The following is a 24,654-nucleotide window of genomic DNA, read 5'->3' as shown; positions in this document are numbered from 1 at the left end:
CCTTGTACTTTCGTGGCTTTAGTTCATGCGGCTGTCATTTCTTACTGGACAATGCAGTAGTTCTCTGACCAGTCTACCCTTCTCCAATTTTGCCCCCATTTCAGTTCATCTTCTACACTCAGACCCATCAGAGTGATCTTTCTTGAAAAATGGTTTTAATTAAATTGAAATGTTGAGACACACAGGATAAAATAAAATATAAACCTAACTACCTATCGCTAGGAATAAGCAGCTGTCAATACTTTACCATATTTGCTTTGTGTCTCTTAAAGAATGAAATGTTTACATATATAACTAGAGCTCTGCCCCCCTTTTTCCAAGGTAACCACCTTGAAAGTTAGCTTTTATCGTCTAGGTTGTTTTCACTTATACTGTATTTACATATCCATAAACAGTATAATATTACTGTTATATTTATTTTTTCTAAGATTTTAAATTAACGGTATGCTTTATGTATCTTTTTATCACTGCTTTTAAAATTTATCCATGATGATACATTTGTTGTAATTGCTATATATCTGTATCTCGGGGGATACCCCAAAAGCCCTGATTTGACTACTACACAGTCTGTGCGTGTAACAAAATTGCACTTGCACCTGATAAATCTATACAAATAAAAATAATAGTTGCTGTATATCTGTTACAAATAAACTGCTGTTTATCTGTTAACATTCTGTCGTTAGGTATCTTCTAGTTTTAGCTATTACAAATAATGTTGTAGAAATTCTAGTACAATGTGTGTCTTTTTTTGTACAGTTTCTCTGAGACTGATATGTGGAGGTAGAATTGCTGGGTCATAGGATATAAACATGTTCACCTTTATTATGTAATTATTATTTTCTTCAAAGGGGCTGTACTGATTATATTGCCACCAGCAATTGAGTAAGAGTCATTCTTTGCTCTCAAACTCGCCGATAATTATTTTAGTTTGACTTTTGGCATTCTGATGTACATGAGTGATACTTTGTTTTAATTTGCATTTCCCAGATTAGTAATTAAGTATATTTCTATGTATTTTTGACAAGTTAAATGTTTTTTGTGAATTGCTTATTTTTTCTTTGTACTGATAAGTATATATCTACATTTTCTGTATGTAGGCTATGAATCTTTTATTGGTTTTGTTATACCTGTCAATCTGTGGCTAGTCTTTACTTTGTTTTAGGGGTCACTCATTTAGAACTTTTAAATTGTAGTGTAATCATTCTTATCAATCTTTTTTGGGTTTTTCACCCTTTTTTGTGTTGTGTAAGAAACAAGGTCTTAAAAAATATTCTGTTCAAAAAATTGGCAATTTTTTTTCCATTTACTTTTCTGAATGACCTAGAATTTTATTCTTGTATATGATGTGTAGTTCAACCTTTCTCACCCCCGCCCCTACCCCCCCAGATTGGCTCTTTACCCTTTGGTCTTCCATATACATTTTTAAAACATTTTGAAGTGCGATGAAAACTGTTGAGCATAATTGATATTCCATTGAGATTATGGATTTAATTAGAAAAATTAGCATTGTACAGCATTGAGTCGAGAAAAGGCAGATGTTTCTTAATACAACAGCTGCTTCCAACCTCATGCCTATCGTCTTCTCATGTAAGCCAGTTGCCATCAGACAAAATTTGCTTTTCTTTCTCTTCATTTAATCTTGCATGTATGCCCCTCATTGGCAGACACTATCCTTAAATCAGTCAATAAAAAGAGATTCTGGGAAATGCAGTTTAAGATTTCTGCCCTGTGATGCAGAGAGTATTGGTAATGCAAATTTTACAACAGATAAACCAAGCATATCAAATCTGTTCTTGATTTTTCTCCCCCTTTTAACAGACAAGTTGGCTTATTTGATTGTTTTGTACTACTACTCACCTCCAATATATCTTGGAGATCTTTTTCAGTGGGATGTGCATTGAAAATTTTGCGGGGGGGCGGAGCAAGATGGCCGAATAGGAACAGCTCCAGTCTCCAACTCCCAGCGCGAGCGACACAGAAGACCGGTGATTTCTGCATTTTCAACTGAGGTACTGGGGTCATCTCTCTAGGGAGTGCCGGACAATCGGTGCTGGTCAGCTGCTGCAGCCTGACCAGCGTGAGCTGAAGCAGGGCGAGGCATCGCCTCACCTGGAAGCGCAAGGGGGAAGGGAATCCCTTTTCCTAGCCAGGGGAACTGAGACACACAACACCTGGAAAATCGGGTGACTCCCACCCCAATACTGCGCTTAAGGAAACAGGCACACCAGGAGAATATATCCCACACCTGGCCGGGAGGGTCCGACGCCCACGGAGCCTTCCTCACTGCTAACACAGCCGTCTGCGGCGATCTATCCACAAGGCAGCAGGGAGGCTGGGGGAGGGGCGCCCGCCATTGCTGAGGCTTAAGTAGGTAAACAAAGCCGCTGGGAAGCTCGAACTGGGTGGAGCTCACAGCAGCTCAAGGAAGCCTGCCTGTCTCTGTAGACTCTACCTCTGGGGACAGCGCACAGCTGCAGTCCATTAGGGGAAAGAGCAGGGGCCAGTGCAGACGCGAACGACTCTGTCTGACAGCTTTGGGGAGAGGCGTGGATCTCCTAACGCGGAGGTTGAGATCTGAGAAGGGACAGACTGCCTGCTCAGGTGGGTTCCTGACCCCTGAGTAGCCTAACTGGGAGACATCCCCCACTAGGGGCAGTCTGATACCCCACACCTCACAGGGTGGCGTCACCCCTGAGAGGAAACTTCCAAAGAAAGAATCAGACAGGTACACTCGCTGTTCAGCAGTATTCTATCTTCGGCAACCTCTGCTGCTGATACCCAGGCAAACAGGGTCTGGAGTGGACCTCAAGCAATCTCCAACAGACCAACAGACAGTCCTTCTGACTGTCAGACGGAAAACTATCAAACAGGAAGGACACCTATACCAAAACCCCATCCGTACGTCACCATCATCAAAGTCCAGAGACAGATATAAAACCACAAAGCTGGGGAAGAAGCGGGCAGAAAAGCTGGAAATTCAAAAAATAAGAGCGCATTACCCCTGCAAAGGAGCGCAGCCCATCGCCAGCAACGGATCAAAGCTGGTCAGAGAATGACTTTGACGAGATGAGAGAAGAAGGCTTCAGTCCATCAAACCTCTCAGAGCTAAAGGAGGAATTACGTACCCAGCGCAAAGAAACTAAAAATCTTGAAAAAAAAGTGGAAGAATTGACAGCTAGACTAATTAATGCAGAGAAGATCATAAACGAAATGACAGAGATGAAAACCATGACACGAGAAATACGTGACAAATGCACAAGCTTCAGTAACCAACTCGATCAACTGGAAGAAAGAGTATCAGCGATTGAGGATCAAATGAATGAAATGAAGCGAGAAGAGAAACCAAAAGAAAAAAGAAAAAAAAGAAATGAACAAAGCCTGCAAGAAGTATGGGATTATGTAAAAAGACCAAATCTACGTCTGATTGGGGTGCCTGAAAGTGAGGGGGTAAATGGAACCAAGTTGGAAAACACTCTTCAGGATATCATCCAGGAGAACTTCCCCAACCTAGTAGGGCAGGCCAACATTCAAATTCAGGAAATACAGAGAACGCCACAAAGATACTCCTCCAGAAGAGCAACTCCAAGACACATAATTGCCAGATTCACCAAAGTTGAAATGAAGGAAAAAATCTTAAGGGCAGCCAGAGAGAAAGGTCGGGTTACCCACAAAGGGAAGCCCATCAGACTAAACAGGACCTCTCGGCAGAACTCTACAAGCCAGAAGAGAGTGGGGGCCAATATTCAACGTTCTTAAAGAAAAGAATTTTCAAACGAGAATTTCATATCCAGCCAAACTAAGTTCATCAGTGAAGGAGAAATAAAATCCTTTACAGATAAGCAAATGCTTAGAGATTTTGTCACCACCAGGCCTGCCTTACAAGAGACCCTGAAGGAAGCCCTAAACATGGAAAGGAACAACCGGTACCAGCCATTGCAAAAACATGCCAAAATGTAAAGACCATCGAGGCTAGGAAGAAACTGCATCAACTAACGAGCAAAATAACCAGTTAATATCATAATGACAGGATCAAGTTCACACATAACAATATTAACCTTAAATGTCAATGGACTAAATGCTCCAATTAAAAGATACAGACTGGCAAACTGGATCAAGAGTCAACACCCATCAGTCTGCTGTATTCAGGAGACCCATCTCACATGCAGAGACATACATAGGCTCAAAATAAAGGGATGGAGGAAGATCTACCAAGCAAATGGAGAACAAAAAAAAGCAGGGGTTGCAATCCTAGTCTCTGATAAAACAGACTTTAAACCATCAAAGATCAAAAGAGACAAAGAAGGCCATTACATAATGGTAAGGGATCAATTCAACAGGAAGAGCTAACTCTCCTAAATATATATGCACCCAATACAGGAGCACCCAGATTCATAAAACAAGTCCTTAGAGACCTACAAAGAGACTTAGACTCCCATACAATAATAATGGGAGACTTCAACACTCCACTGTCAAATTAGACAGATCAACGAGACAGAAAGTTAACAAGGATATCCAAGAATTGAACTCATCTCTGCACCAAGCGGACCTAATAGACATCTATAGAACTCTCCACCCCAAATCAACAGAATATACATTCTTCTCAGCACCACATCGCACTTATTCCAAAATTGACCACATAATTGGAAGTAAAGCACTCCTCAGCAAATGTACAAGAACAGAAATTATAACAAACTGTCTCTCAGACCACAGTGCAATCAAACTAGAACTCAGGACTAAGAAACTCAATCAAAACCGCTCAACTACATGGAAACTGAACAACCTGCTCCTGAATGACTACTGGGTACATAACGAAATGAAAGCAGAAATAAAGATGTTCTTTGAAACCAATGAGAACAAAGATACAACATACCAGAATCTCTGGGACACATTAAAGCAGTGTGAGGGAAATTGATAGCACTAAATGCCCACAAGAGAAAGCAGGAGAGATCTAAAATTGACACTCTAACATCACAATTAAAAGAACTAGAGAGGCAAGAGCAAACACATTCAAAAGCTAGCAGAAGGCAAGAAATAACTAAGATCAGAGCAGAACTGAAGGAGATAGAGACACAAAAAACCCTCCAAAAAATCAATGAATCCAGGAGTTGTTGTTTTTTGAAAAGATCAACAAAATTGACAGACCGCTAGCTAGACTAATAAAGAAGAAAAGAGAGAGGAATCAAATAGACGCAATAAAAAATGATAAAGGGGATATCACCACTGACCCCACAGAAATACAAACAACCATCAGAGAATACTATAAATGCCTCTACGCAAATCAACTAGAAAACCTAGAAGAAATGGATAATTTCCTGGACACTTACACTCTTCCAAGACTAAACCAGGAAGAAGTTGAATCCCTGAATAGACCAATAGCAGGCTCTGAAATTGAGGCAACAATTAATAGCCTACCCACCAAAAAAAGTCCAGGACCAGATGGATTCACAGCTGAATTCTACCAGAGGTACAAGGAGGAGCTGGTACCATTCCTTCTGAAACTATTTCAATCAATAGAAAAAGAGGGAATCCTCCCTAACTCATTTTATGAGGCCAACATCATCCTGATACCAAGCCTGGCAGAGACACAACAAAAAAAGAGAATTTTAGACCAATATCCCTGATGAACATCGATGCAAAAATCCTCAATAAAATACTGGCAAACCGGATTCAGCAGCACACATCAAAAAGCTTATCCACCATGATCAAGTGGGCTTCATCCCTGGGATGCAAGGCTGGTTCAACATTCGCAAATCAATAAACGTAATCCAGCATATAAACAGAACCAAAGACAAGAACCACATGATTATCTCAATAGATGCAGAAAAGGCTTTTGACAAAATTCAACAGCCCTTTATGCTAAAAACGCTCAATAAATTTGGTATGATGGAACGTACCTCAAAATAATAAGAGCTATTTATGACAAACCACAGCTAATATCATACTGAATGGACAAAAACTGGAAAAATTCCCTTTGAAAACTGGCACAACAGGGATGCCCTCTCTCAGCACTCCTATTCAACATAGTGTTGGAAGTTCTGGCTAGGGCAATCAGGCAAGAGAAAGAAATCAAGGGTATCCAGTTAGGAAAAGAAGAAGTCAAATTGTCCCTGTTTGCAGATGACATGATTGTATATTTAGAAAACCCCATTGTCTCAGCCCAAAATCTCCTTAAGCTGATAAGCAACTTCAGCAAAGTCTCAGGATACAAAATTAATGTGCAAAAATCACAAGCATTCGTATACACCAGTAACAGACAAGCAGAGAGCCAAATCAGGAATGAACTTCCATTCACAATTGCTTCAAAGAGAATAAAATACCTAGGAATCCAGCTTACAAGGATGTAAAGGACCTCTTCAAGGAGAACTACAAACCACTGCTCAGTGAAATCAAAGAGGACACAAACAAATGGAAGAACATACCATGCTCATGGATAGGAAGAATCAATATCGTGAAAATGGCCATACTCCCCAAGGTGATTTATAGATTCAATGCCATCCCCATTAAGCTACCAATGACTTTCTTCACAGAATTGGAAAAAACTGCTTTAAAGTTCATATGGAACCAAAAAAGAGCCACATTGCCAAGACAATCCTAAGTCAAAAGGACAAAGCTGGAGGCGTCACGCTACCTGACTTCAAACTATACTACAAGGCTACAGTAACCAAAACAGCATGGTACTGGTACCAAAACAGAGATATAGACCAATGGAACAGAACAGAGTCCTCAGAAATAATACCACACATCTACAGCCATCTGATCTTTGACAAACCTGAGAGAAACAAGAAATGGGGAGAGGATTCCCTATTTAATAAATGGTGCTGGAGTGGGGGGCGGAGCAAGATGGCCGAATAGGAACAGCTCCAGTCTCCAACTCCCAGCGCGAGCGACACAGAAGACCGGTGATTTCTGCATTTTCAACTGAGGTACTGGGGTCATCTCTCTAGGAGTGCCGGACAATCGGTGCGGGTCAGCTGCTGCAGCCTGAAGCGTGAGCTGAAGCAGGGCGAGGCATCGCCTCACCTGGAAGCGCAAGGGGGAAGGAAATCCCTTTTCCTAGCCAGGGGAACTGAGACACACAACACCTGGAAAATCGGGTAACTCCCACCCCAATACTGCGCTTTAAGGAAACAGGCACACCAGAGAATATATCCCACCTGGCCGGGAGGGTCCCACGCCCACGGAGCCTCCCTCACTGCTAACACAGCCGTCTGCGGCGATCTATCCGCAAGGCAGCAGCGAGGCTGGGGGAGGGGCGCCCGCCATTGCTGAGGCTTAAGTAGGTAAACAAAGCCGCTGGGAAGCTCGAACTGGGTGGAGCTCACAGCAGCTCAAGGAAGCCTGCCTGTCTCTGTAGACTCTACCGCTGCGGACAGCGCATAGCTGCAGTCCATTAGGGGAAAGAGCGGGGCCGCTGCAGACCCGAACGACTCTGTCTGACAGCTTTGGGGAGAGCCGTGGATCTCCTAACGCGGAGGTTGAGATCTGAGAACGGACAGACTGCCTGCTCAGGTGGGTCCCTGACCCCTGAGTAGCCTAGCTGGGAGACATCCCCCACTAGGGGCAGTCTGATACCCCACACCTCACAGGGTGGCGTCACCCCTGAGAGGAAACTTCCAAAGAAAGAATCAGACAGGTACACTCGCTGTTCAGCAATATTCTATCTTCGGCAACCTCTGCTGCTGATACCAGGCAAACAGGGTCTGGAGTGGACCTCAAGCAATCTCTAACAGACCAACAGACAGTCCTTCTGACTGTCAGACGGAAAACTATCAAACAGGAAGGACACCTATACCAAAACCCCATCAGTACGTCACCATCATCAAAGTCCAGAGACAGATAAAACCACAAAGATGGGGAAGAAGCGGGCAGAAAAGCTGGAAATTCAAAAAATAAGAGCGCATCTCCCCCTGCAAAGGAGCGCAGCCCATCGCCAGCAACGGATCAAAGCTGGTCAGAGAATGACGTTGACGAGATGAGAGAAGAAGGCTTCAGTCCATCAAACCTCTCAGAGCTAAAGGAGGAATTACGTACCCAGTGCAAAGAAACTAAAAATCTTGAAAAAAAAGTGGAAGAATTGACAGCTAGATTAATTAATGCAGAGAAGATCATAAACGAAATGACAGAGATGAAAACCATGACACGAGAAATACGTGACAAATGCACAAGCTTCGGTAACCGACTCGATCAACTGGAGGAAAGAGTATCAGCGATTGAGGATCAAATGAATGAAATGAAGCGAGAAGAGAAACCAAAAAAAAAAAAGAAAAAAGAAATGAAAAAAAACAAAGCCTGCAAGAAGATGGGATTATGTAAAAAGACCAAATCTACGTCTAATGGGGTGCCTGAAAGTGAGGGGGAAAATGGAACCAAGTTGGAAAACACTCTTCAGGATATCATCCAGGAGAACTTCCCCAACCTAGTAGGGCAGGCCAACATTCAAATTCAGGAAATACAGAGAACGCCACAAAGATACTCCTCCAGAAGAGCAACTCCAAGACACATAATTGCCAGATTCACCAAAGTTGAAATGAAGGAAAAAATCTTAAGGGCAGCCAGAGAGAAAGGTGGTTACCCACAAAGGGAAGCCCATCAGAATAACAGCAGACCTCTCGCAGCAGAAACTCTACAAGCCAGAAGAGAGTGGGGGCCAATATTCAACGTTCTTAAAGAAAAGAATTTTCAACCCAGAATTTCATATCCAGCCAAACTAAGCTTCATCAGTGAAGGAGAAATAAAATCCTTTACAGATAAGCAAATGCTTAGAGATTTTGTCACCACCAGGCCTGCCTTACAAGAGACCCTGAAGGAAGCCCTAAACATGGAAAGAACAACGGTACCAGCCATTGCAAAAACATGCCAAAATGTAAAGACCATCGAGGCTAGGAAGAAACTGCATCAACTAACGAGCAAAATAACCAGTTAATATCATAATGACAGGATCAAGTTCACACATAACAATATTAACCTTAAATGTCAATGGACTAAATGCTCCAATTAAAAGACACAGACTGGCAAACTGGATCAAGAGTCAAGACCCATCAGTCTGCTGTATTCAGGAGACCCATCTCACATGCAGAGACATACATAGGCTCAAAATAAAGGGATGGAGGAAGATCTACCAAGCAAATGGAGAACAAAAAAAAGCAGGGGTTGCAATCCTAGTCTCTGATAAAACAGACTTTAAACCATCAAAGATCAAAAGAGACAAAGAAGGCCATTACATAATGGTAAAGGGATCAATTCAACAGGAAGAGCTAACTCTCCTAAATATATATGCACCCAATACAGGAGCACCCAGATTCATAAAGCAAGTCCTTAGAGACCTACAAAGAGACTTAGACTCCCATACAATAATAATGGGAGACTTCAACACTCCACTGTCAACATTAGACAGATCAACGAGACAGAAAGTTAACAAGGATATCCAGGAATTGAACTCATCTCTGCACCAAGCGGACCTAATAGACATCTATAGAACTCTCCACCCCAAATCAACAGAATATACATTCTTCTCAGCCCACATCGCACTTATTCCAAAATTGACCACATAATTGGAAGTAAAGCACTCCTCAGCAAATGTACAAGAACAGAAATTATAACAAACTGTCTCTCAGACCACAGTGCAATCAAACTAGAACTCAGGACTAAGAAACTCAATCAAAACCGCTCAACTACATGGAAACTGAACAACCTGCTCCTGAATGACTACTGGGTACATAACGAAATGAAAGCAGAAATAAAGATGTTCTTTGAAACCAATGAGAACAAAGATACAACATACCAGAATCTCTGGGACACATTTAAAGCAGTGTGTAGAGGGAAATTGATAGCACTAAATGCCCACAAGAGAAAGCAGGAGAGATCTAAAATTGACACTCTAACATCACAATTAAAAGAACTAGAGAGGCAAGAGCAAACACATTCAAAAGCTAGCAGAAGGCAAGAAATAACTAAGATCAGAGCAGAACTGAAGGAGATAGAGACACAAAAAACCCTCCAAAAAATCAATGAATCCAGGAGTTGGTTTTTTGAAAAGATCAACAAAATTGACAGACCGCTAGCTAGACTAATAAAGAAGAAAAGAGAGAAGAATCAAATAGACGCAATAAAAAATGATAAGGGGATATCACCACCGACCCCACAGAAATACAAAAACCATCAGAGAATACTATAAATGCCTCTACGCAAATCAACTAGAAAATCTAGAAGAAATGGATAATTTCCTGGACACTTACACTCTTCCAAGACTAAACCAGGAAGAAGTTGAATCCCTGAATAGACCAATAGCAGGCTCTGAAATTGAGGCAACAATTAATAGCCTACCCACAAAAAAAGTCCAGGACCAGATGGATTCACAGCTGAATTCTACCAGAGGTACAAGGAGGAGCTGGTACCATTCCTTCTGAAACTATTTCAATCATAGAAAAAGAGGGAATCCTCCCTAACTCTTTTTATGAGGCCAACATCATCCTGATACCAAGCCTGGCAGAGACACAACAAAAAAAGAGAATTTTAGACCAATATCCCTGATGAACATCGATGCAAAAATCCTCAATAAAATACTGGCAAACCGGATTCAGCAGCACATCAAAAAGCTTATCCACCATGATCAAGTGGGCTTCATCCCTGGGATGCAAGGCTGGTTCAACATTCGCAAATCAATAAACGTAATCCAGCATATAAACAGAACCAAAGACAAGAACCACATAATTATCTCAATAGATGCAGAAAAGGCTTTTGACAAAATTCAACAGCCCTTTATGCTAAAAACGCTCAATAAATTTGGTATTAATGGAACGTACCTCAAAATAATAAGAGCTATTTATGACAAACCCACAGCTAATATCATACTGAATGGGCAAAAACTGGAAAAATTCCCTTTGAAAACTGGCACAAGACAGGGATGCCCTCTCTCAGCACTCCTATTCAACATAGTGTTGGAAGTTCTGGCTAGGGCAATCAGGCAAGAGAAAGAAATCAAGGGTATCCAGTTAGGAAAAGAAGAAGTCAAACTGTCCCTGTTTGCAGATGACATGATTGTATATTTAGAAAACCCCATCGTCTCAGCCCAAAATCTCCTTAAGCTGATAAGCAACTTCAGCAAAGTCTCAGGATACAAAATTAATGCAAAAATCACAAGCATTCTTATACACCAGTAACAGACAAGCAGAGAGCCAAGTCAGGAATGAACTTCCATTCACAATTGCTTCAAAGAGAATAAAATACCTAGGAATCCAGCTTACAAGGGATGTAAGGACCTCTTCAAGGAGAACTACAAACCACTGCTCAGTGAAATCAAAGAGGACACAAACAAATGGAAGAACATACCATGCTCATGGATAGGAAGAATCAGTATCGTGAAAATGGCCATACTGCCCAAGGTGATTTATAGATTCAATGCCATCCCCATCAAGCTACCAATGACTTTCTTCACAGAATTGGAAAAAACTGCTTTAAAGTTCATATGGAACCAAAAAAGAGCCCGCATTGCCAAGACAATCCTAAGTCAAAAGGACAAAGCTAGAGGCGTCACGCTACCTGACTTCAAACTATACTACAAGGCTACAGTAACCAAAACAGCATGGTACTGGTACCACAACAGAGATATAGACCAATGGAACAGAACAGAGTCCTCAGAAATAATACCACACATCTACAGCCATCTGATCTTTGACAAACCTGAGAGAGAGAAACAAGAATGGGGAAAGGATTCCTATTTAATAAATGGTGCTGGGAAAATTGGCTAGCCATAAGTAGAAAGCTGAAACTGGATCCTTTCCTTACCCCTTATACGAAAATTATTCAAGATGGATTAGAGACTTAAATGTTAGACCTAATACCATAAAAACCCTAGAAGAAAATCTAGGTAGTACCATTCAGGACATAGGCATGGGCAAGGACTTCATGTCTAAAACACCAAAAGCAACGGCAGCAAAAGCAAAAATTGACACATGGGATCTAATTAAACTAAAGAGCTTTTGCACAGCTAAAGAAACTACCATCAGAGTGAACAGGCAACCTACAGAATGGGAAAAAATTTTTGCAACCTACTCATCTGACAAGGGCTAATATCCAGAATCTACAAAGAACTCAAACAAATATACAAGAAAAAAACAAACAACCCCATCAAAAAGTGGGGAAAGGATATGAACAGACATTTCTCAAAAGAAGACATCCATACAGCCAACAGACACATGAAAAAATGCTCATCATCACTCGCCATCAGAGAAATGCAAATCAAAACTACAATGAGATACCATCTCACACCAGTTAGAATGGCAATCATTAAGAAGTCAGGAACAACAGGTGTTGGAGAGGATGTGGAGAAATAGGAACACTTTTACACTGTTGGTGGGATTGTAAACTAGTTCAACCATTATGGAAAACAGTATGGCGATTCCTCAAGGATCTAGAACTAGATGTACCATATGACCCAGCCATCCCACTACTGGGTATATACCCAAAGGATTATAATTACTCTACTACAAAGACACATGCACACGTATGTTTATTGCGGCACTATTCACAATAGCAAAGACTTGGAATCAACCCAAATGTCCATCTGTGACAGACTGGATTAGAAAATGTGGCACATATACACCATGGAATACTATGCAGCCATAAAAAAGGATGAGTTGCATCCTTTGTAGGGACATGGATGCAGCTGGAAACCATCATTCTTAGCAAACTATCACAAGAAGAGAAAACCAAACACCGCGTTCTCACTCATAGGTGGGAACTGAACATGAGATCACTGGACTCGGGAAGGGGAACATCACACACTGGGGCCTATCATGGGAAGTGGGGAGGAGGGAGGGATTGCATTGGGGAGTTATACATGATAAAACGTCATGCACTGTACCCTAGAACTTAAAGTATAATTAAAAATAAATAAATAAATAAATGGTGCTGGGAAAATTGGCTAGCCATAAGTAGAAAGCTGAAACTGGATCCTTTCCTTACCCCTTATAGGAAAATTAATTCAAGATGGATCAGAGACTTAAATGTTAGACCTAATACCATAAAAACCCTAGAAGAAAATCTAGGTAGTACCATTCAGGACATAGGCATGGGCAAGGACTTCATGTCTAAAACACCAAAAGCAAGGCAGCAAAAGCCAAAATTGACACATGGGATCTAATTAAACTAAAGAGCTTTTGCACAGCAAAAGAAACTACCATCAGAGTGAACAGCAACCTACAGAAAGGGAAAAAATTTTTGCACCTACTCATCTGACAAAGGGCTAATATCCAGAATCTACAAAGAACTCAAACAAATATACAGAAAAAAAACAAACAACCCCATCAAAAAGTGGGGAAAGGATATAGAACAACATTTCTCAAAAGAAGACATTCATACAGCCAACAGACACATGAAAAAATGCTCATCATCACTCGCCATCAGAGAAATGCAAATCAAAACCACAATGAGATACCATCTCACACCAGTTAGAATGGCAATCATTAAGAAGTCAGGAAAAAACAGGTGTTGGAGAGGATGTGGAGAAATAGGAACACTTTTACACTGTTGGTGGGATTGTAAACTAGTTCAACCATTATGGAAAACAGTATGGCGATTCCTCAAGGATCTAGAACTAGATGTACCATATGACCCAGCCATCCCACTACTGGTATATACCCAAAGGATTAAAATTACTCTACTACAAAGACACATGCACACGTATGTTTATTGCGGCACTATTCACAATAGCAAAGACTTGGAATCAACCCAAATGTCCATCTGTGACAGACTGGATTAAGAAAATGTGGCACATATACACCATGGAATACTATGCAGCCATCAAAAAGGATGAGTTTGCGTCCTTTGTAGGGACATGGATGCAGCTTGAAACCATCATTCTTAGCAAACTGTCACAGGAAGAGAAAACCAAACACCGCATGTTCTCACTCATAGATGGGAACTGAACAATGAGATCACTTGGACTCGGGAAGGGGAACATCACACTGGGGCCTATCATGGGGAGGGGGGAGGAGGGAGGGATTGCATTGGGGAGTTATACATGATATAAACGTCATGCACATGTACCCTAGAACTTAAAGTATATAAAAAAAAATACCAAAAAAAAAAAAAAAAAAAACAGCCTTTGGATCAAGACAACATGTAAAACAGATAAAATAAACTTGCTATGTTGAGGTTGGGATGCCAGCAGTTCTTTTCTCCTTCAGGGATCTTTACGGCACAGTTGAAATCACCTGGCGTCAGTGGTAGAGGATGAATTTCTTGGCATGATTTTTAGCACTGTCTACAGTCAGTTTACAAGCTATCTTGTATCCCACTATTTTCTGTAGGAGCAGAATTGATGTCATCTGGGAGCTCTTTGAAATATAAAATCTAAGGTTTTACCTTTTATCTAGTGAATAATATTCTACATTTTAACATTAATGTGTAGGAAGCATTGCACAGGACCTCTGTAGTATAAGTAATAAAGTTTTCTCCTGTTTCTTAAAAAAAAAAAAAAGAAAATTTTGCTAGTGATTGCCAGTTGCAGAGAGGCTGTATCGATGTATATTTCTACCAGTCTGTCCTCCTGCATCCTGGTCAGCTTTGCATCCTGCCCTCTTTATTAGGAATGCCTTTTACCAGTGAGTTTAAAGCAACTCCTTGTTCTGTAAGAGTAAGTCATTTTGACGTAGTGATACCTGATAGCAAGTGTGCACATGCACACAGTCAGCACACCAATAATGTGTTTTATTATTTGTAAATATCTTCCTTGTGTTCATTTTTAGGCCTGGGCCTTCTTAGTCATCAAACTATCAGAGCTAATTTTTTCCTAAGTTGTTTTCTTTCTGATGCTAAATACAATTGCTTTCTTAATTTCTTACTTTTGGATTGTTCATTGCTAGTATATAGAAAAGCAACAGATTTTGTGGCTTTATCTTATATTCTGCAACTTTGCTGAATTTGTACATTAACTCTGATAGGTTTTTTTTTTTTTTTTAATTCTTGACCGAGCATAGTAGCTCACACCTATAATCCCAGCACTTTGGGTGGCCGAGGTGGGCAGATCACTTAAGCTCAGGAGTTCAAGACCAGCCTGGGCAACATGGTGAATCCCTGCCACTACCAAAAATACAAAAAACTAGCTGACTGTGGTGGCACATGCCTATGGTCCCAGCTACTCAGGAAGCTGAAGTGGGAGGATTTGATCGCTTGAGCCCAGGAGGCGGAGGGTTGCAGTGAGCTGAGATGGCACCACTGCATTCCAGCCTGTGTGACAGAGTTACACGCCATCTCAAAGAAAACAAAACATTCTTTAGGATTTTCTATGTATAACATCATATCTGCAAATAGAGATGATTTTTTGGTTTGTTTTATGACTTTCCAATTAAGGCTTTTATTTCTTACCTGGTTGATCTGGTTAGAACTTGTAGAACAGTGTTGAATAAAAGTGGTGAAAGTGGGCCGGGCGCGGTGGCTCAAGCCTGTAATACCAGCACTTTGGGAGGCCGAGACGGGCGGATCACGAGGGCAGGAGATCGAGACCATCCTGGCTAACACGGTGAAACCCCGTCTCTACTAAAAAATACAAAAAACTAGCCGGGCGAGGTGGCGGCGCCTGTAGTCCCAGCTACCCTGGAGGCTGAGGCAGGAGAATGGCGTGAACCCGGGAGGCGGAGCTTGCAGTGAGCTGAGATCTGGCCACAGCACTCCAGCCTGGGTGACAGAGCGAGACTCCGTCTCAAAAAAAAAGTGATGAAAGTGGCATCTTTATCTCGCTCCTGGTCTTAAGAAGAAAGCATTGAGTTTTTCACCCTTATCTATGATATTAGTTGTGGATTTTTAAATAAATGTTCTTTATCATGGTAAAGAAGTTCCCTTCTGTGATGTTGAGTGTTTTTATCATGAAAACATACTGGATTTTGTAAATGTGTTTTCTCTGCATCAGTTGAGATTATCATGTGTTTATTCCTTTCATTTTTTTAATGTGATATATTAAATATTTTAAAGTATACAACCACCCTTGCATTCCTGGTATAAGTCCCACTTGGGCATGGTCATAATTATTTCAATATGCTGCTGAATTTGGTTTGCTAGTATTTTGTTGAAAATTTTTATGTAATCATAAGGGATGTTAGTGTATTGTTTGTTTCCTCATGATGTCTTTTTCTAGTTTTGTAAGAAGTATCTAGTTTTGGCCCCAAGAAATGTGGATATCAGTTGTCCTAGCACTATTTGTTGAAGAGTATTCAAGTACTCCCTCTTTTTTTATTTTGAGAAGAATTTATGTTAGTTCTTTAAATTTTTGGTAGACTTCATCAGCAAAGCCATATAGTTCTAGGCATTTCTTTGTTGGGAGGTTTTAATTCTTGATTCAGTCTCTTTATTTGTTATAGCAGGGATCCCCAACTGCCAGGCCACAGATGGTCTGCCGCCCATTAGGAACCGGCTGCACAGCAAGAGGTGAGCGACCTTCAGGCGAGCATTACTGCCTGAGCTCTGCCTCCTGTCAGATCAGTGGCAGCATTAGATTCTTATAGGAACCCTATTGTAAACTGTGCATGCAAGAGATCTAGGTTGTGCACTCCTTATGAGAATCTAATGCCTGATGATTTGAGGTGGAACGGGTTTCAGCCCAAACCCCTACCTCATGGAAAAATTGTCTTTCACAACACCAGGCCCTGGTGCAAAAACAAGGTGGGGGACCACTGTGTTAGAGGACTGTTCAGTTTTCTATTTCTTGGGTCAGTTTTGATTGTTTGTTTGTTTCTAGGAATTTGTCCATTTTGTATAAATAGGCTAATTTGTTGGCTTACAATTATAACCTTAACAGTAGTAACCTGTTACAAGGTCAGTAGTAATGTGCCTACTTTTGTTTTTGGTTTTAGTAATGTGGGTCTTCTTTTTGTCAGTCTAAAAAGACTGACAGTTTTGTTGATCTTTTCAAAGAACTAGCTATTTTCTATTTTAATTATTTTATTATTTAGCTCCAGAATTTCTATTTATTTCCTTTCCGTGATTTCCATTTTTTAACATCAATATTCTCTAATTGGTGAGATGACATTCTGGTTCCCTTTAGTTCTTTGTCCAGGGTTTTTTTTTTTTTTTTTCCTGTGAGCATATTTAAGGCAGTTGATTTAAAGTCTTTGTCTAGTAAATCCAGTGTCTGGCCTTCTTCTGGGACAATTTCTATTAATTTCTTTTTCTCTTGTGACTAGGATATGGTTTGATCTTTAGTTGCATGCCTCAAATGTTTTTGTTGGAAATTGGATATTTTGAATATTGTAGCTGGAGATCCAATTTTTCCCCCTCCCTGGGGATTGTTATTGCTGCTTGTTCTCGTGGTTGTTTAATGAGTCTTTTAAAACTATTTTTGTAAAGTCTGTGTTCTTCATTGTGTATGTCCACTGAATTCTCTGTTCATTCTCTTGGCGATTGGCTGTGATTTGGCAGAGGTTTTCCTAAATGCCTCCATCTCCCCCCAACAGCTCCCCCAAAAAGCCCAAACAAAAACAGACTCTCCTAGATTTTAGAAATTGCTTCTGTGTTGGGGTACATAATGCTCAGCCAAGCTACTTACAGTTCTGTCCTAGTCTTCACTTCTTGCTTGTGCAGAACTGAAAGATCAGCCAGAGGTGAAAGTTTAGGGTCTTCATGAGTCTTCTCTGAACATGTGGCCAGTCCTGGACATGCATGTGGCCTCTAGGTTTTCCTAGTGTATATGGGAGGTTTCAAAGCCTTTATTTTCGTATGTATCTCCTTCTCCAGCGTCTTCCTTCCTGGGTTTTTAGATGTTTATTGTTTGCCCCGTTGTTACCTCTTACACACAGATGAGAGAGAGAGACATGCTTTTGACAGACACCGCTGGGAAAGATGCTTCAGTACTAGGAATCTCCAAGACTGGTGGAACAAAGACAAGCCCTTGACCCAGTCCTTCGGGGAGTCACTACATAGTTCAAAACATATAACCACAATTTTTTGAGAATAAGGTCCATATTAGTTTGTCTGGTACCCACAACAGGCACCAAATGTGGGCTGGTATCATGGATGCTGCCATGTAGGGGGAGTTGGGAGTGGTATGCAGTAAATTAAAATTCCACAGCATTTTCCTATGAAAATCTAGCAGCATCTTTCTTCATTATGTGTTCCTCTGGTTGTTAAAAGGTTTTAATTGAATTCTAGAATTATGAAAATGTTGATTCTGGCTGTTTTGCCACCTCTTCATTGCTTTGTGAAGGGATGGGGGTTTTGGAGTTCTTATTCTGCTATATATTGTGATGTTATTCCTACTTTTTTGAGTGAGCCGATTTTAAGGAGATATAACGTTCATTATCTTGATCCATTGAAAAGCCTAAATTGTTTAATATATTGTGTTTGAAAGTAAGGATTGTACATATTTACATTTTCTAAAAGATTAAGTCTTCAGATACTTGAGTATTCCTGTTAGCATAAAGAAAAATACCATTTGTCTGTTGCTAACTAGTCATTTTATTCAAGTTGTTTCTGCCAGATTTTAAGGAACATACTACTAAATTCCTTTTGCTTTTTGTAGTAAGCTCACCATTCTAAGAAATCATTAATTTGGATCAGTCTTTCTCAAACGGGGGGTGTTATTGTTCTCCAGGGGACATTTGGCAATATCTGGAAATATTTCTGGTTATCACAATTTGGGGGGACAGGTTATGCTACTGGTGTCTAGTGGGTAGAGACCAGAGATGCTGCTAAACATCCTGCAATGGATAGGAGTGGACCCCATGACAAAGAATTATATGTCCTAAAATGTTGGTAGTGTCAACAATGAGAAACCCTGATGTGGATTTACCAGATCTAGATTTCCTTAAATTGGTTGATATATGTATTGCTATAAAGTTTAGTGACTAAATTTGGACCTAACCACTTTAACTTTTTCAGAATGAAGTGTCAAAAAAGGAAAACAGTATTATTTGTGAATAGAATAATAGGGAGATGTCAGTCTAAAACTGCATTATTTTATTTTTTTGTGATAGCATGATATAATTGAATTTCTTTAATTTTAATAATTGTTGAATTTTGTCATGCAGAAAAGACATTGATGAACCCCTGTGAATTAAGACCAATTACCAGCATTTTACCATTCCTCAATGTCTTTAGAGTATTTTGAAGCAAAATTAATTTGCATTTCATTTTGTGTGTGTGTCAGATGTCGTGAAGGTTAGTTTGTTAGAATAGATCTAAACAGGATTTGAACATTGCATATGATTAGTTTCCTAAGTCTCTTTCTATACTAGGTTCCCCTTCTCTTTTAAAAAATGAATGCATTTATTGAAGAACCTATGTCATTTTTTCTGTAGGATTTCCCACATTCTAGTTTAGCTGATTGTATCTTCACAGTGTCGTTTAACATATTCCTCTCTTTTCTTGGTGAATCAGTAGCTTTAAAGATTTGTTTAGATTCCACTGTTGTTTGTTTTTAAGACTGTCAGGTGTAATAAAGCAATTGTCAATATGCATATAGCCACCTATCACTTTATTCTGTATGTCATGTCTATTATAGGTTGATATATATGCATATATACACACATACATGTAGGTAAACATATGTACATTACTGCACAAGTGGGCACATAACAAATTGCTCTATTCCTAGTGATAATACCAGTCTGTGCAAATGTTGTCAACTTGATTCATCATGTTTCCTACCAACCTTTTACCTAATGTTTTCATTGGGGTTTGGCAAAAATTATTTTTCTTAAATTATTTCCTCTGTAGTATCATGTCACCAAATTAATATTCTATGTACAATCATTATATCTTGGTCATTTGCTTTTGCCTTTGAGGGAAGGGAATATTTTATTAATCCAGCTTGGCCAGTACAGTGCATTGCATATGATAACCATGCCCTATCATTGGTTCTAAACCTTAGCTCTGAATTAGAATCACTTGTTTAAAATTCTGAATTCCCAGGCTCCACCCCTAGTGATTTCTGACTGGTTTAACAGGCTTTGTGCTGGAAGAAAACAGACTGGCAGAGTAAAATGTATCTGTTTCATACATTTTAGTAATTTGTTGAGGAAAGCATTGTTTTTTGTAATTCTTAATATTTAGTACATTGGTATGCATCTGATTCATCTGTGTAACTTGTAACAGGCAATCGTAGTTCATGATTTACAAGGAATACAAACTGTATAATGTAAAAATTGTCTCTTCCATCTCTATTCACATCAATCTCAAGTCATCTGGTTTCCTGTACTGTAGCCAGTCAATATTATTTTGTTTATACCTAGAGATTTTATGACTGTATAAGCAAATATCAGTTATCCTCATTTTCCAAATGAATTATCCAGTTGTTTCAGGATGATTTGTTGGAAAGATAATACTTTACTGTGTTGAGCTGCCTTTGTACCTTTGTCAGAAATCAGTTGACTATATGTATGTAGATCTATTTATGGAATCTTCTGTCCCATTCCATTGAATCTCTGTGTTTATTCTTACTCCAATATCACTATCCTTGCTTTCTTTTTTTTTTTTTTGAGACAGAATCTTGCTCAGTTGCCCAGGCTACAGTGCGGTGACATGTTCTCAGTTCACTACAGCTTTAACCTCCCAGGCTCAAGCAATCCTCCCACCTCAGCCTCCCAAGCAGCTGGGACTACAGGTGGGCACCATCATGCCTGCTTAATTTTTAATTTTTTTGTAGAGACAGGATCTTGCCATGTTGCCTAGGCTGATCTTGGACTCTTGGGCTCAAGCAGTCCTCCCACCTTGTCCTCCCAAAGCGCTGGGATTATAGGCGTGGGCCAATGTGCCTGGCCTTACTCTAGCTCTCTAGTAGTATGAATCCCTCAATTTTAAATCATTTTTAAAATTGCTTTGGTTTTTCTAATTTATTTTCCTTTCCGTATGAATTTCACATCAGCTTATTGATTTCTACAAAAAAGCCCACTGAGATTTTGACTGCGATTACTTTTCACCTATAAATTAAATGAGGAAAAATTGACATTGTAAGAATAATGAGTCTTCCCAACCATGAGCATGGTACAGTAGTTTCCCATTATCTACTGTTTAGCTTGAAACACCTGCAGTCAATTATGGTCCAAAAATATTAAAGTATCTTGAGAGAGACCACATTCATCTCACTTTTATTTTACAGTATGTTGTTAAAATTGTTCTATTATTAGTTGTTGCTAATCTCTTACTTTGCCTAATTTATCAGTTAAACTTTATCATAGGATATGTATGTACAGGTTGAGTAATCCTTGTCTGAAATGCTTGGGACTAGATGAATTTGTGATTTTAGAATATTAACATATATGTAATGAGAGATCTTGGGGATGGGACCCAAGTCTAAACACGAAATTCATTTGTTTCATAATCTTATACATGTAAACCCAAAGGTAATTTTGTAAAATATTTTAAATTTGTGCATGAAACAAAGTTTCTGTTAAGTACTTATGTGTGGAATTTTCCACTTGTGGCATCATATGAGTGCTCAAAAAGTTTCAGAGCATTTCAGATTTTGAATTGCCAGATTAAGGATGTTCAACCTGTGCCGGACAAAACATAGTATATATAGCGTTCAGCACTATTTTGGGGCTTCCATGGAGTGAGGGAGGGGTGGCATACATCCTCTGTGGATAAGGGGGGAGCTCCTGTGTCTCTTTATGTTGTCTTTGATGTCTTTCATCAGTATTTTGTGATTTTCAGCATACAGAGTCTGTGCCTATTTTGTTGAATTTATACCTTAGTATTTTTGAGTATTGGGGTATTATAAGTGGTACTGCCTTTTGTTTTGATTTCCAGTTGTTGATTGGTAGTATGTAGAAATAGCGATCGTAATCTATGACTTTGCTAAACTTATCAATTCTAGGCACTTTTTAATAGATTCCGTGGAAGACAATCATGTTGTCTGTGAATACAAGCACTTTTATTTCTTCCCTTCCAAACTATATGTCTCTTATTCCTTATACCCTTATTGCAGTGCTCTTTCTTCAATATGATATTAAATAAGAGTGATAAGAGCAGACATTCTTGCTTGTGTCTCATCTTAGGAAGAAATTAGTGGTTTCCTGGTAATTTTATATTTATTTAAATGTATAAATCTCAGTACAGTGATCACTTAGCAAAGGAATCTTATTTAATTTTATATTCTAGGTTGCACTCCAGTTTTCCTCATAGGATTCATCAACTGGTATATCTTGTGATTCCTAATGAACTGTATGTATGTCTGTTTCCCTCTCTCACAGATATACACAGCAAACTTTTAGGAGAGCACTTACTGCACTGCTTTGTAGTTTACTTTTTATTTCTCTTTCTCCCTTGTTAGAAGGTGAGTACTTAGAGCAATAAGAAATGGTACCTACCAGTAGCTCTGCGAACTTAATGTTGTGAGCAATTGATACTAGGTTGGACCATATGAAATTGCTGATGTTGGTTTATAACCTATGAAATTTTGTATCTAGTTGGGACAAAAACAAAAAAGGAAAAAAAAAAAAAAACCCATGGTACTTCTGCTGACAAGATAAAATCATCAGTATGTGAAATGTTTGTGCATGAGAAATTGTTCATCACTGTTACATATTAAGGAAAATCATAGAGGTGGACATACTGATGAAATGAGTGAGACACAGCCCCTACCTTAAAGGATACTCACTCTGTGGAAGACTGGGCCTTTACAATATTCAGATGTGTGCCTTTATTTTGGTTTTGTTTGGTTTTGGTTTGTTTTCTTATAGAGACAGAGTTTTGCTCTGTTGCCCAGGCTGGTCTCGAACTCCTGAGCTCAAGTGATCCTCTCACTTCGGCCTCCCAGAATGCTAGGATTACAGACATGAGCCACTGTGCCCACTTCCCTCGTCTTTTTTAATAGAGAGAAGGGTTTTCAGATGTGTTCTAACTCTATGATTAAACTATGCACAATCTATGTACATATTTACTCTCAGTTTGGATCTACTCATCATTGTAGCTTCTTATCTCTCAGTGTCTTGGATTATAAGACAACTTTGGGAATAACTTCTATAAACAAATTGAGAAGATTGACATACTTTGATAATTTTGTATGAAAAGATGCTCTTATACATTTTTCAGTTGTTTCATGTAACTTAAACATTTGTTACTTAGCATCTAGTGGGTTAGTATAGTAAATAAAGGGCATCAAACATTTTTCCCTTTGAAATAACTTTATTTCTGTAGAACAGAAAGACTTTAAAGCAGTCATAGTCATAGCAGGAAAAATAAAACTTTCTTACTTGAATTTTTCTGTGTAGTGTTTTTTTAATTGTAAATTATAGGTGAAGAGACACTAGTATTTTTTATCCTTAGGCTGTTAACTTAAGCTGGTCTTAATGATCCCATATTACAAATCAGGAAAAGGGAAATACATGAGAGATTTTGTGTAAGTTTCATGAAACCAGAAACTATTCTTGTGTTTACTGCTGTATTCCTTGCATTTAGCATATAAGTAGTCATTAACAAACAATTATTGAGTAAATATTTGTGGAGGTAGGAGGCTAGGCTAGGTGGATTTGGTTAAAGTAAGAAAATTTATTTTTTTATAAGATATGTAAATTTTAGTTAATACAATGAAAATCATTGCAATTACATGTTGCCTGATAAGCATCAAGAGCCATATAGTTTTTGAGGCAGTTTGTTTTGGTAAATGCTATAGTAACAGAAGGCTATTTTCAGTCAGTCAGAAATACGCTCTTGATACTGTTTTGAGCTTGACTCTTAATATAACAAGATTAAAACATAATTATGAAAACCTGTAAAGCCTCCTCTTTTTGAAACCTTTGTTTAAAATACATGACTCAGGGAAGACATTAACTTTGTAAAAAAAAAATGAACGTACTCAAGAAATTAATTTTCTTTTATATTTACTGCCACCATATGGCAGGCTAATTCTATTACCTTATTTGTTACATACTGTAGAACCTAAAATAATGTACCTTTAATATTTTCTGATGAGGTTGATTTGTTCTTAAGTAATTTTGACAAGAGAAGAAATAACAGATTTTTATGTTTAGAATTATAGCTGACCTTCCTCCAACTATCCAAGGATAGTTTATGTCTTCTAACATTTTAAAAGGCGTTAATTACTACAACTGTAATTGCTATAGCAAAGATGATTCTTTGTCATAGCATTGATGACAATTCTTTCAGAAGAATAAGAAATGTGTGGGTGGGTGCAGTGGCTCAGCACTTTGGGAGGCCAAGGCAGGAGGATCGCTTGAGCCCAGGAGTTTGGAACCAGCGTGGGCAACATAATGAGACCCCATCTCTACAAAAAAATTTAAAAATTAACTGGGCGAGGTGATGCACGCCTGTGGTCCCAGCTACTCAGGAGGCTGAGGTGGGAGGATCACTTGAACCCAGGAGATTGAAACTACATTTTGCGCCACTGCACTCCAGCCTGGGTGACAGGGCAAGATTTTGTCTCAAAAGGAAAGAAAACAAAATAAATGTAGTTGGCCCCACACTTTTATGAAGGCAATGTAATTCTGATATTTCTTCTTTCTAGGTCATTGCACATGAGAATTGTGGCTCCATAATTTTTTAGGCCTAATTTTATTTATGTAAAGACAAGCCATTTCACTAAAATTAACTTGTGGAATTTTATTTTTTATCTTGGGAAAAGTATTATATAAGAATATGTAATATTCTGAGAAAAATTATTATGTAAGAATTTAAAAATAGAAGCAACCCAAATATTTACTCTTA

At 39.2% G+C, this 24,654-nt stretch overlaps 1 protein-coding gene and 1 long non-coding RNA gene across 6 annotated transcripts in view; one reads left to right on the top strand and one right to left on the bottom strand.

The window, feature by feature from the left end:
- ANKRD28 (ankyrin repeat domain 28) overlaps positions 1-24,654 on the top strand; it is a 205,281-nt gene that overhangs the window by 34,041 nt on the left and 146,586 nt on the right. The gene's annotated exons all lie outside the window — the stretch shown is intronic.
- The window catches only part of LOC117084210, an 88,321-nt gene that overhangs the window by 7,286 nt on the left and 56,381 nt on the right, over positions 1-24,654 (bottom strand). The gene's annotated exons all lie outside the window — the stretch shown is intronic.

The sequence above is a fragment of the Trachypithecus francoisi genome, unplaced genomic scaffold (genome assembly GCF_009764315.1).
Source record: "Trachypithecus francoisi isolate TF-2019V2 unplaced genomic scaffold, Tfra_2.0 Lachesis_group0, whole genome shotgun sequence".
Classification (NCBI taxonomy): Eukaryota; Metazoa; Chordata; class Mammalia; order Primates; family Cercopithecidae; genus Trachypithecus; species Trachypithecus francoisi.
This window is presented reverse-complemented; position numbering and strand designations above follow the sequence as displayed.